At 38.9% G+C, this 13036-nt stretch overlaps 1 pseudogene; it reads left to right on the plus strand.

The window, feature by feature from the left end:
• Positions 1 to 214: 214 nt before the first annotated feature.
• LOC137935043 (1-acyl-sn-glycerol-3-phosphate acyltransferase LPAT1, chloroplastic-like) lies at positions 215 to 12573 on the plus strand (annotated as a pseudogene).
• Positions 12574 to 13036: the final 463 nt, after the last annotated feature.

Genomic DNA, 13036 nt, shown 5'->3' on the forward strand with positions numbered 1-13036 from the left:
TTGTGTACTCACTTCTATTAAAAACGGCAACAAAAGAGGGGTACATTTCTCCCACATCATTTGATAGACGAGAGAACCCCCTTTCCTTGTTTCACAGGGATAGAGGAATACCCACCTCCATTTTTATTTTTAAAATAAATAGAATAATTATAAATATTGCTTAATATCTAATTATAGAGGAGAAGCCTTATAGATCACGAACACAGATAAGGTTCGTAAGATCAATTGCTTCGTTTTGGTGCTTGATGCTTGAGCTCCGTAGGTCCGAGAGCGCCGTAGCACTGAGCTGCGTCATCGATGGGGAGACTATTAATGCTCTTTCTGGCCTTCCGCTTTCTGCAACTCTTTGAATAAAAAGATGGAGTCTCTCTGTCTCTCAAAGCTGTTGTTCGTACTGATCCACAGAGATGTATTGGTTCTTCACAAAACCCTCGAACCCTTTTTTGTTGCTAGTTAAGCTCTCATATGAGTGCTTCTAGGTTTCGTCCAGAACCCTTTTCAGAACTGCGAAGCTCAGCTTTTAATAATTTTCACTGCTGGGGAACCGACTTTATGGTTCGTGTACCGAAACAATCTTCAATACGTAGAAACACTGTAGTGGGATCGGAGCTTGCTAGAACTGGCTCTTCCGGAACTGCTTATTCATTGCCAGGTCCTTGCAATTTCTTTTCTTCACCTGGCCGGATTTTTAGTACTTGGTTATGGTTTTATTGATTCTTTTTTGAATGTTTGTGTTAAATTGGCAGAATTTGAGTTGGCATCAAAACTTAGAGGAATCTCTTTTTATGCTGTAACTGCAATTGCTGCAATATTCTTCTTTATGTTTATGTTACTGGCACACCCTTTCGTGCTTTTATTTGACCCATATCAAAGGAACTTGCATCATTTGGTGGCTAAAATTTGGGCAACCTTGACTGTCAAACCCTTCTTTTCAATTAAGATTGAAGGACTGGAGAACCTGCCTTCATCAAACACTGTAGCAATATATGTCTCAAATCACCAAAGCTTTCTGGATATCTATGCACTTCTGACTCTTGGGAGAAGCGTCAAGTTCATAAGCAAGACTAGTATTTTTCTGATCCCTATTATCGGATGGGCGATGTATATGCTAAGATTAATTCCTTTGCGAAGAATGGATAGTAGAAGCCAATTGGTATTTATTTTCATTTTTTTTTTCACCTTATGCATCATGTTTTTTATTAAGGAATCTGAAGTTACATTCTTACTCTCTGTTGATTTATGGAATGAAGGAGTGTTTAAAGTGTTGAATTGGTCTGGTAAAAAAAGGGACATCAGTGTTTTTCTTTCCTGAGGGAACACGAAGTAAAGATGGTAAATTAGGTCCTTTCAAGGTGAGATTAATAGATGGATTGTCTTTTCTAGAAAATGAATATTTTGTTTAAGATGGGTTACACGTTCAGCAGGTTTTTCATGTAATATATATCTTTAAAAAATGAATAAAGTTAACAACTTCAAGTGTCATCTGCAGAAAGGTGCCTTTAGTGTGGCGGCAAAGACTGGGGTACCAGTTATTCCAATTTCTCTTTTGGGAACAGGGAATCTTATGCCCCCAGGGCTGGAGGGGATATTGAACACTGGTGCATTTAGAGTGGTTATTCACAAACCCATAGAAGGAAGTGATCCGGAATTATTATGTAATGAAGCAAAAAATATGATTGTGGATGCATTTCTTCATGGGAACCACAGAATAGGTCACAGGGAGTGAGTTGGATTCTAAACTACTTTTTGTGTATCTTAAGACCAAATGTCCAAACCATGATTAAGACAGAAGGAAGGTGACTTCGAAGGTAAACAATCCTTCAGCTTCCTGTTTTTGTTTATTTTATGAAGGCAGTGGCCTCTAGTATATAAAATAGAGCAGCAGATGTTGTAGTGGTTGCTAAGAGTATGTGTGAATAATTAGGATGAGATAGAAACACTACTGACAAAAGTCTCATGTGCCATGTAATTAACCCTAAAACTTGCATATGTGACGGAGAACTTCTCCCTCTGGAAGATCCTGGAGCTTGTCAAGCTTAGTTGCAGACTTTAATTTTCTTAAGCCCCATTTATGTATTTTTTTGCTGAAAATTCTCATTTATGTTATAATATGATTTTTTTCTTCCTTTAGATATCATTTTCACTCCCATTTTGTTAAAATCATTTGTATGTTTAGCTTTTATATTTTAGTTGTGGACAATTATGAAGCTATCTGTCATATTAGGAACTTCTATATTGCTTCCCCTACAGTCTGTTGTAGGTCTTGAATACTTTTGATGTGCATAGTCCCAAAGTTGATTTGGAGTTACATAGGGCCATTTCAGTTATCCAATTTTAGCAGCAGCAATCTTCCATCTCATATCTCTTAAACAATTTGACATTATTAGGCCTGGAGTGGATTAAATGTTACTTGCTGTCCCTTTTTTACACATTAGGATCGCATGCATATCCCTCCAAATGATAATGTTGAGCTGATTGTGCTTTTGGCTCAATGACCACATGGGAGGGAAGTCTCAAGTATGCCATCTTGGGTAAGTCCCACTAGAATAACAGGTTTCAACATTCAAATAAAGTGTTGACCACTGGCCTGCTGGAAAAGTTCTCCCCACAATACGTCAGACCTCTTGCCTATCTTTCTTTCAACTAGCTGTGGTCAATGGAGTCCCAGCCCATTTCGTTTTGAAAATACCTGACACAGAAAGAGCTTCTCTAAACAAGTTGATCAATGGTGGAAGGCATCGGATGTCCAGGGGTTGGTTGGATGGGTCTTCATGCATAAACTCAAGATGCTCAGAGCCAAAATCAAGGATCGGGTGAAGACAAAGAGCAACAAAGTCGTCGCTCAGAAAGTTGAGATTACTAAGCAGATCAACCAATTAGATGTGACTGAGGAATCCAGGAAGCTTAGCTGTGATGAACGTTTTACCTGTAGGAAATAAAGATCTTCGGGAAGCAGCAGGTGAGGTATAAATCGTTGCAAGAAAGGGATGGAAACACGAGATTCTTCCACGCCATTGCCTCCTTGAGGTGTAAAGCAAACAAAATCTCTACTCTTTACATTGACGGTAAGGTAAATGATAACATGGACAACATAGCCAATGAACTGCTTGATTATCCAGAACTTATACGTGGAGAAAATTCAGGAAATTCCCCCACTTATTGCTCGCCTGACCGAATGTCCTTTCAGGGAAAGGAGATTGAGGCTGTTATGTTATCCATGCCTCATGATAAAGCCCTTGGGCCTGACGCTTATAACGCTGAATTCCTTTAGTACTGTTGGAGCATAATCAAATTGGATGTAATCAACTTGGTGAATGAATTTTGTGCCGAAGGAATCACTCAGAATCAGGGGAATCGTTCACCACAATTGTCCCTAAGAAGACTCATCTGGAATCCCTTTAGATTTTTGGGCTATCAGCTTGGTTTCCTGCTCCTACAAGATCGTCTCCCACCTCTTGGCCTTTAGGCTGCGGGCTGTGCTTCTTGCAGTTATTCAGTGTCAAAGATCCTTATTGAAAAGATGGAGTATTTTCAATTCTGCAGTGGGGGTTCATGAGCTCCTCTACTACCACAAACAAAAAAGGGTGCCAGTTATTGCAATGAAGTTGGACCTTGAGAAAGCCTTTGATAAACCGGTTTAGAAGTTGTCAGATCATCTCCTTGACAGACTTGCGTTTGGCAGCTAATATGGTGGACGAGGAATTGTATGTCCTTTCGGCTTAATTTTGTTGCTGGTCAGTGGAAAGGCTCACAGATTCTTCAAAAGCTCTAGGCCTTCGCCATGGAGACCCCTTGTCGCTTCTTCTTTTAAATATAATCGGAAAAAGTTTATCTGCATTATTCGCTGATGCTTGTGACGTTGGGTGGATTAATTCGATCGGACAAAACCTGGGCATGGTCAGTCCCCTTTTTCAATTTGTTGATGATACCTACTGCTTTTGTAAAGCAACTATTGGACAAGTTAAGAACATCAAGGTGCTCTTATGAATTTATGAAGCCTTCTTTGGAGAGAAAATAAAGAGGTAGAGAACTACGGTGTATGGGCTCAATGTTTCTGCCAGCTTCATGTCTGAAGTCGAAAATCTCCTTGGCTGCTGAAGACATTCTCTGCCTTTGACCCATCTGGGCTTGCCTTTTTTTGTGGACAGAATCAATCCACCACTATGGGACCGGGTGATGTGGAGAGAGGCACACACTTCTGAAGTCATCTCTCGCAGGTATCCCTAGCTATCATTTGTCATTCCTCCATTGCCAACTAGCATTGTAGGAAGAATTGGGAAGTTGTAGAGCAATTTTCTCTAGAAAGGAACTATGAGGGGTTCAAATTTAACCTTATAAATTGGTTAGACACATGCCAACCCAAAGATGCTGGCGGCCTTGTGGTGAGACTAGTGACAGACATTAACAAGGCGTTCATGATTAAATGGGCATTGAGGTTTGCCTGTCAAGACAATTTGACACGGAGGAAAATCATGCTTGCCAAGCTTGGTCTAACAAATTGTTTTTGGTGGCTTGATGGGGTTCCGGGCAGGAAATTATGCTATATATGGTGGAAATTACCCCCCTATCTCGTCTTGTGAGACGACACTCCCACCTCTCAGCCAACACCGGAAAGTCAATCAAGCTTTGGACTGACCTCTGGCTTGGGCAGCAGCCTCTATGTGATGCATTCCCAAGGCTCTTTGCCATTGCTGACAATCCTAACCAAGTAGTTGCTGAAGCTACTGGAGGACAGTGATCTGTCTTGGGCTCTTCTTCTGGGTGGAATTTGCGATGTAGGAGAAGATTGAAAGATGAAGAGACCATGGATCTGTATGGTCTTTTCTTGCTGTTAGAAACCCATGCCTTCAGGCCGACTGAAAGAGAATCTCAGATGGACCCATTCCGTATCAGGAGCCTATGAGGTTAGCAATGGATATGCCCTCTTACAAGAACAAAACATCTGAAGTCCTGTGGCTCTGGTGTGGAGAATGGAAGCTCATTCCAAAGTGAAGTTCTTCACGTGGAATGTCATGAGATCCAGAATTTTAACTTTTGATAATCTTCAAAAAAGTTGGTGGACCACCTCCTGATTAATTGTAGCACTACCAGATTCCTATGGAATCACTTCATGAACCTGTTCAACTGCCAGAGCATTCTGCCATGCTGCTCTAAAGAGTTGACTCAGCAACTTCTCCCTGCTAACCTGTGTCTTCTTGGAAGATTGCCTTGGAAGGCCTGTCTGGCGTTCATCCCATGGACCCTCTGGAATGCAAGAAATAGTTGGCACTTCAAGGGCAAGACCTCTTCTAACCAGCAACATATTCTCAGGCTACTCAGCAAATTATTGCATGGGCTTGTTCTAGGCCAGCCTTTGATGGGGTTCCTGGTAGCTAGTTGCTAACATGTCAAAATCGACTACCCAAGCTTCCTCTCAATGGAATCCTCCTAATCCTTGCAGAATCAAGTTAACTTTGACGAATGCTGGAAGGGCAACTCTGGTCCAGTGGGGTTTGGGGGTGTATTCTCCATGTGGATGGCGCTGTTGCACTCTCCTATTTTGGCCCAATGGGGCTCACTGACTCAAGACCCTTCTGCGGTCCTGAATGGCCTCCATATCTGTTACTGGCATTTCTTTGAGCCCTTAGAGGTTGAAGGTGATTCTAAAACTGTCATTAATTGGTATTGTTATGCAAACCACCTTTGGGGCCATCTGCAGAAATCTATGAAATATTTAACTTGGCAAGCTCTGTAGTTTGTAGTTGGTCTCATGTCCAAAGGTGTGGAAATGATTTGGCTGATGAGCTTGCCAAAGAGGGTGAGGATCAGCAATCTCTCATTGTTTTGATCCCCTCTTCTTTGTAGATCTCTGTCTGGCCTCAGGCCTTGTTTGTAATGAATTTGCTTTTCGAAAAAAAAGTTGAACAGTTTGGTGTAATCAGTCAGGAATATACTGAACTCTCGGTGCACAACATGTTAAGGTAATCTCTTGGGAGCCACTCATGCAGGATCCATCAAATTAAAGTCTGATACTAGCTCAATTGGGAACTGAAGACCTTCAGGCTGCAGTGACATTTTTTATAATATCAGCAACGAGTCCTTGGTACCTATTCTTGTCCTCTTGGCATAGTGTAATCTAATGAAGCTGAGGTCAGATCTCTTTCCTGAGCTAAAACTGTGCAGGCAGTGTTTTCATGGCTTGTAGATTATACCAAAGGTGATTCAGCTCTAGTTTTTGGTTGGTGCTCTAAGCAAGATTCAGGTCCCTGGCGTTGAAATCAGCTTCAGGCCAAGTTTCCATTAATTTTTATGATCTCAACGTTTCCTAGAAGCGAGTTTGCAGGTCTGCTAATGGCCTTGCTGATAAATTAGCTAGAGAGGGGGTCAATCTCCTACATCTTTTTGTTGACCCTCTCCTGCCTTAGCCTTATATTCTTTCGTTTTTAGTCATAAAAAAAAAAGTTGCTAGCAATTCCATGCCTCTTCTTATAACATATAGATTCTATATGTTTTCTTTGTTTATATTTTTATTTCTTTTTCGTAATTCTTAAGGTGTTTATACCCACCTTTTTACTCAAAAAAAAAAAAAATCATTCTTAAGGTGTTTGTTGTTACTTTTTTAGCACAGCTCCATTGCTTTTGTTTTGTAACTCTGAATGCACTCTTGTCACTTGGTCTAATTCCTGATGCATATGTACATAGAGAAGACAGATGAAGTTTTGTTTCCCCACTTTAAGTAGGAGCAGAGGATTTATTTGAAGACATGGTAGAAGTTAAGAGAAACACATAGATAGGGAGGCTACTTCTTAGTTGGTTACCATACTCTGTGCCTATTAATGTTAGGCAAGATGGTGTAGGCTGCAGAAATAATTTTGGATGTGTAAAATCATTTGTTATGTGATTATATTTCTTACCTTATCAAGCTTCACTAAGAGGTTGTTTGTTTTTTGGTTTTTCAGCGGCTAATAGTGAATTCTTTTCAGAGCAAAAATTTTGTACGGTTTTGAGGGGATGGACCGAATGGCGGTCCCCTGAGTTACACAGAAATCAAATTGGAAAAAGCAATTGATTTCTGATAGCTAGCTTTAGCATCCACTCTGGTCTAGTGAATTTGCCATAATAACTGGTAGGTTAGTCAAATCAGGTCAAAGCTGTTTAATGTTGACAATGAGTAAAGAGGTAAAAACATTTAGAAAATGTCTAAAAGTATGGTGTGTTTGTTAGTGCAAGTAGTAGTAGTTCAGTTGGCTTAACAGGTTTAAAGCCCTCTATAAGGGTCTTCCTTTATATCTCTTTGAATTTGCTTGAGCATTAGAAGACTTTGATCATTTCAATCAGGCTTATTCTTCTACATTCAGTGTAAAAAAAAAACAAAAAAATCAGGCCTATTCCTTTGTGGTTACCTTTCTTTCAGTTCAGAATTCCTCTAGAAGTGGCAATCTTTACATTCCCTACTTGTAGTGTGTTAGGAATTAGACGCCCTAATTCCAAACTAACGAGAGCAATAATAATAATCGCAGAAGAAGAAAAAAAAACACGAAAATACAACAAGATTTATACAGGTTCGCCTCAAGGTGAGACTACGTCCTGTCTTCTGCTGCTGCAGTAATCCACTATGAAAATGAAATAGTTTACAAGAGAAATCGCACACACTCACTGGTGTTTTTTTCTAACCTTGCTCGCATACCAACTTAGCGTAAGGCGTTGATTAGGCTCCACAACTTAACATAGTGGTCTAACAACTCTAGCCCAAAATGAGATATCTCGAACACCTGTCTTCGAAAAGGAATTCTGGAGGGCTAAAACATTTTGACCTTTGGAGTATGGTAATGATTTTTGCAAGTTTCAACATGGTTTCTTCTTAAGGATTCACAAGTTTCAGCTCATAGGAGGTTGGACGATCATTCACCTTTATTCATGTGTAAAGGTCACACCAAAGGGTATTTATAGAGCTTACGAAATAAAAACTGTTTTTTGGACTATTGGTGTTTGAGTCGACTTGACCCAACCTCGAGTCAACTTTAAGTGCCTGAAAACAAGCTTCCCCTGGAAAATCTGGTTGACTCTATAGTCAATTTGTTTCAGATCCAAAAATGAGTTAAGTTTCTGGAATGCATCTAGTTGACTCCATCATACGTTCTATCAACACCATGCCCATTGAGTTGACTCTATGCTCATCTAGTTGACTCCATGACAAATTCCAAAATTTAGACTTTTTGGTCTTGCTAGGTCATTTTCCATTCTAGTGCATTTTAAATACCTCCTAGCTTATGTGCTCCTTAGGATTGTCCATATAAACTTGGAGAAGGAAGATAAATAGAGTTTTGAATGGAAAATCTGACTTTTACATAAAAATTTGCACTGGATATTCTTCAAGGTCTTCCACTTGTCTAGTACTCTTCACAACAACTTTCTTCCAACTTTAGCTTCGGGAATTTGACTCTACAACTTGAAATTTCAATTTCTTAGCTCAAACTCATGTCATAGACAGTTTGAATTCATGATTGAAGACATGTACCTAATAACAAAGATAAAACCATCAATAACTCACTTTCAAGCTACCCATTTTGTTATCACTAAAACAATGGAGACTAACATGATTTGTACCCTTTGGCTAATAGTAGCTACTTTTCTTAAGTTTATCCTTGTATTTCAAAAGGACATGACATGAAATTCTACAAATATTTTGTGGAAGTAAAAGTATTAGTTAGTTTGTGCAACCTAATCATTTGAACATCTTATTGAATGTGAGGTCCCAGTTTGATGCCACATGCACTTGGATATTATCATAACAGAAAATTCTCAATGATTCTTCATCCACCATGACAAGCCTTTTCATTAAGCCATCAATAAGATGCATAAACACAAACTCTGACTTTCCTTAGATAAGAGCTGAAGTTCTTGATGGTATTCAATTCAGTAGCCAGTACGAATGAAAAGTAGGAGCCACCATGATTTGTAATTGCAACGTACATGTGAAGAAACTGAGATTTTCTGGATCTCAAGTGGAGAAACTAAAGCTTTGAATGTGAGCTGGTAATGATTCAGTTCTGGATTCTATAGCTTCATATCTGAGGACTGAATTGTACTAAATGCAACGTGGCATTCCCATGAATGTTTTTGATTGAGAAAGTAAAAAAATTAATGACTTTTATAGTATTAGAGAGCGTAATTTGCAAACCTGCCACAGATTCTCTTCCCCTTGCCTTCTACGTTCTTTTCCTGGCTGAAGGCATAAAGCTTGTTGGAGATCAGTGTTGAATTTATGGAAAAGAGAAATATTTTATTAACTTCATGTAATCAGAGTACATGAACCCCTATTTATAATAGAGGAAAGTAGTAGAGTCTAATTACCAATTACACCCTAACTCTAACACTTAAAGATAAATCTTAGCATAATTAAATAACTCAACATAAATAGAAAACTAACATAACTAAAACAGCTTTAAACTGAAACTTTTCTATTAGACCTCCTTTCATAATAAGTTTGGCGTTGTAAGACTTCTTACTGTGAGAGTCATGTAAGAGGCTTCCATATTTTCTCTTCAACGAAAGTATTTAATAGCTTATAATGCTAGCCCATAAGAAAAAAATGAAGTCATTGGAATGAATCAAGTTTAGAACCATGAATGGTGCAACGGCTCCCACTCAACTGAAACAGTGTTACTTTTCTGTCTCTTAAGCTGTGTTAATTATTTTCATATAAACCATGTAGATGGACCTTTCAGCTAAAGGCGGTGATGAGCACCTAAACTGGTAGACTGTTAGTACAGATTAAGCAAAAGCTTTTATCCATTTCTTTCCAATGCCAGACTAAGATTGTTTGGTAATTTTGAGAGCTAGAGAAAGGTGGATCAAAGTGAACATTTATGCAGCTAGTGGAAAATCCGATTACTTTTGTTTAAAACAATCGAACATCAGGGAAGAATTTGTAGCTTCATTTTGAATATTTAGACATTTCTAGCTTGTCACAGTGCACAAGTTGTGTGTCTCTCTGCATCTAAGAATAAACAAACATCAATTCTGTATTGCTCACATTATTCTGTGTCTTGCTTTTTGTCTCTAAAGAGAGTACACCGAATGAAATGAAGAGCTTGTGTTTCTGGCTTTCAGCTCCATCCTTCAAATATCTTTTTCCTTTTTGTTTCTTTTTCTTTGACATCCTGAATGGGGTGGTCGTTATTGTTCTTTTAGTGTTGTCTGGGAGATGGTGACATGTTTTACAATGCATTTGACCACTTTGTTCATGTTCCCCTGTTATGCAGGTCATCATGCAGGGCATGTGGGCGGGTTAAGGTTGAGAATCTTCTATCATCTTATGGCTTCTCTTCAACCGACGAACTGCATTTCTTGACAGGTCGCCTGACTAGTGCTTTAGGAATTGTGTATATAATATTAATTTTATTTTGATAAACTTTTATTTTTATAAACTAATCTAAGTAATTAATAGTGTAATTTGATTGGCAAAATTGCTTCACATGGAATTATTTTGTTCAATGAAGCTCTCTTAGAGATGAGATCCTCAATTTAGAGTCTCTTCCATCTAATGGATCCAAGGTTCTAAACTTGGTATTAAGAACTGGATCAATAGTCTAACGGTATTATTTCTCTACTTTATTGCAGTTTGATTTGAAGTATCCCGAGGATCAAACTTTGCTGAAAGGACTAGAAAATTTTAAAGGGGCCCTTTGTTGTGGCCTCTTCCTCAAACATAAGGTAATTTACTACTAGTTTGATATTGTTTTTTTACACAAAAGGAATCGTGTTTCAAGCATAAGACGATCTTGAGTCTTTTGAGGCAGACTTCTCTGCTGTAAAACAGTAAAAGTGGCACACACACTAACAAGAGACATAAGTATCTTACCCTTGAAACAATTTTAGAGCACATGCCTTGGTTGCATTTCTCATCCTCAAGAGCCTTCCATTTCCCAACTCTCCCCCTTTCCAGGATCCCTAATGTTTTCAGTAAAATATAGCTTAAAAGCAACTGGTCAATTTCCTTAATGCCTCTCTCCACATCCAACTCTAAATGGAAATGAATTACAACTTTGATATATTATCAGTATCGATACTGAGGATTACATTAATATATCATCATCAACCCCACGAGACCATTCATATAATTGTATTCGTCTAGGGCAAGAGAATCAAGAACAAGAAACAAGTGACTGGGTATGGTCCATGTGTGTAGTGGGGAGCCTTTGTGGCTTTTTAGGAAGCTTAGGCATGGGTCTGTCCATGCTGAAAGATTTGACACCAAATAACAATTTAGATCTAGCATGGATTAGAAACTTCTGGCCATACCTTCATCTGTACTCAATCATGCCAATCATTCAATCAAGAAGAAGAGGCTCTCCACCATCCCATTCATCCCCCTTCTCTCCACAGCCACCTCTCCTTTCCACTCTGTCCAGTCAAATCACAATGTCTCATCAACCACAATCTCAGAACAAATCTTGCAAATGTCCCACTAAATCCACAAAAGGCATGGACTCATCTAACATGTCTTGTCTTACCTGTCCTTTCCGCTCTTTGATTCTGTGATCAACACATAAGACACCCAATTGCTAATCTAAGCCATGGAAATTTAAAACCATGAAATTTTCTCTTATCTAATGTAGGAGGAGGAGGCAGGCTTAGAGATCAAACGGTGGAGGCAGTTGGCCATGATTGATGACTGTCTTGGCTAAGTGTCAAGATGCTGCTAACCGCCGTCCAAGCCTGATTCAACTTCTTGCTTACTTGGTCTGGGCTGCTTTCAGCATCTTTTTCTTTGAATGAGTTTTCTTTTGAAATGAATTGAGGAAAAGCGTGGCAGTTGGTGACTATGAGTCCTGTTTTTTTTCTCATAATGTCGAAGCCAACCGAAAGCTTTGGTTGCTTTCATCCACTCTCGTGGCTGAGTCATTCCCACCTGGCCACCAACCCTTTCCGTCCCTTCTCTTCAGTAAAATCCAGCAATTCTTTCTGCCCAACGCGACAGCTGAGAACACCTCTACCTATAATTCTCTACACAAATGGGTTCTTGCCAAGGCAAAGTCTCCTGAGACCTACATTTCTCTTAGTAAAGCACATATACTAATTTTTTATCTTGATTGACTTGCAAGAAAGAATCAAAAGTGAGAAATACCCCGTCTTTCTATCTTTTATTTTTTTTAAATCATGGGGCTGTGATGTAACTCAAAGTGCTTTTTCTTCACAGGTTTCTTAAGAAAACAATATTCCATCACTAAAGTTGAAGATGGGAGAAAAAGTAACCCATTCTTTAAGAATTGTAACTTACTGTCAAACTCGTATTATAAATATAGTGCAGTATCAGCTTGTGAAAACTCAGATTGGTTAGTGATGGCAGGCTCCATGACAAAAACATGAGAAATAAGGCTGCATAAACTCACATGGTTTCTCCAACTGATATGGAGCAATATGAGCTCTCTGTAAGTGATTGTGAGGAGATGAAGCTTATATCAGGACAAAACGCTCAACAAACATGCAGAAATATCAAGCTAAGTCTATGTCAGCTCCATGTGCAGAGATTTAGCAGTATATGCAACAGATTCCGACACAACATTATAAACATATTTCTTGCTTACTTATATCAGCCAACATTTCTAAAGTTACTTTCAATTAGAATTGATGATCAATCAAACTGTTGTCATAAGTCAAATTGATGATCAAGACAGACAGTATGTTGGCTTGCCATGAAGTAACTCCGACATGCTTAAACTCTCTCTAAGGTTTTTGGAAAAACTCTTTGCCAAATGTGCAAGATGTTTGTCACAACAAAAGGACCTCCCTCAGCGTTCTTTTGATCAGTCGTAAGTGTTGGCGTGAGCCGTCTTCCAAAGGAGGAAGTTTTCCGTAAAAACAGAGAAAGAAGTCTTCCGTAAAATCAAAGGAGGATACGATGGTTATCTTCTGAGAGTGTAAAGGTATGAAAATGAAATATGAAATAAAATTTCTCCGGTAAAAGCTTACAATCAGCACACACCATGTTGTGCTTATCTTATGACACTGCCTGCTCTCAAAGTAAACATACACAGTAAATGTACATAATTTG

Source organism: Aristolochia californica, unplaced genomic scaffold, assembly GCF_029961685.1.
Source record: "Aristolochia californica isolate CCGP_79_NKW_82.1479 unplaced genomic scaffold, dmAriCali1.0.hap1 SCAF_6, whole genome shotgun sequence".
Taxonomy (NCBI): domain Eukaryota; kingdom Viridiplantae; phylum Streptophyta; class Magnoliopsida; order Piperales; family Aristolochiaceae; genus Aristolochia; species Aristolochia californica.